This window comes from Cebus imitator, unplaced genomic scaffold (genome assembly GCF_001604975.1).
Source record: "Cebus imitator isolate Cc_AM_T3 unplaced genomic scaffold, Cebus_imitator-1.0 Scaffold440, whole genome shotgun sequence".
Taxonomy (NCBI): domain Eukaryota; kingdom Metazoa; phylum Chordata; class Mammalia; order Primates; family Cebidae; genus Cebus; species Cebus imitator.
This window is the reverse complement of record NW_016107755.1, coordinates 447,873-449,284: the sequence shown is the minus strand read 5'-3', so window position 1 is coordinate 449,284 and position 1,412 is coordinate 447,873.

The window sequence follows — 1,412 nt, the reverse complement described above, 5'->3', positions numbered from 1 at the left end:
GGGTTTCACCATGTTGACCAGGATGGTCTCGATGTCTTGACCTCGTGATCCACCTGCCTCAGCCTCCCAAAGTGCCAGGATTATAGGCATGAGCCACCGTGCCCAGCCCTGGAAGAATCTTTTTTTTCTATCTTCCCCTCCATCCATCTTCACTGATATATAAAAAAGAAAAAGTGGGGAGAGAATACAGGAATAAGGAAAAAAAACAGTTAACAATGGTTATCTCTGGATGTGATTGGGGGCATTTTTGTTTTTGGTTTTCTTTTTAAAATAGAGTTTTACTCTTTCACCCAGGCTGGAGTGAAGTGGCACAGCTTTGACTTACTGCACCCTCCAGCCCCCTGGGTTCAAGCAGTTCTCCTGTCTCAGCCTCCAGAGTAGCTGGGATTATAGGCGTCCACCACCACACCCAGCCAATTTTTGTGTTTTTTGTTTGTTTGTTTTTCAGTAGAGACAGGGTTTCACCATGTTGGCCTGGCTGGTCTTGAACTCCTGACCTCAGGTGATCCACCCACCTAAGCCTCCCAAAATGCTAGGATCACAGGTGTGAGCCACTGCACTCCGCCATAGAGGGCATTTTTGATTTGTGAATTAGGGTTCTCCAGAGAAATGTAATATACATACATACATACTTGCAGAGAGAGTGTGTGATTTATTTTTAGAAATTGGCTCACAAAATTTTGGAGGATTGGTGAGTCCAAAGTCTGATAGGAGAGCCCGACAGGCCGGAGACATAGGAAAGAATTGAAGTTCAAGTCCAAAGATGGTGCACTGAAAAATTCTGACGAGAACAAAAGGGAGAACAGCCTTTTGTTCAATTCAGTCCTTCAACCAATTGGATCTCCTGGGCTAAAGGGATCCACCCGCTTCAGCTTCCCAAGTAGCTGGGACTACAGGTGCATACACCATAGCCAGCAAATGTTTTTTTTCTGGAGATGGAGTCTCACTCTGTCACCTAGACTGGAGTGCAGTGGTGCAATCTTGGCTCACTGTAACATCCACCAATCAGGTTCAAGTGATTCTCCTGCCTCAGCCTCCCTAGTAGCTGGGATTAGAGATGCCCACCACCACACCCGGCTAATTTTTGTATTTTGATTAGAGACGGGGTTTCACCATGTTGGTCAGGCTGGTCTGGAACTACTGGGGTTACAGGTGTGAGCCACTGCGCCCAGCCCATTACAATTTTGAAAAAATGTTATGTATATTGTAGGATAGACAAATAGGTAAATATATTAAGAGTGTGAAGAACCAGGCCGGGCGCGGTGGCTCACGCCTGTAATCCCAGCACTTTGGGAGGCCAAGGCGGGTGGATCACGAGGTCAAGAGATCGAGACCATCCTGGTCAACATGGTGAAACCCCGTCTCTACTAAAAATACAAAAAATTAGCTGGGCATGGTGGCGCGTGCCTGTA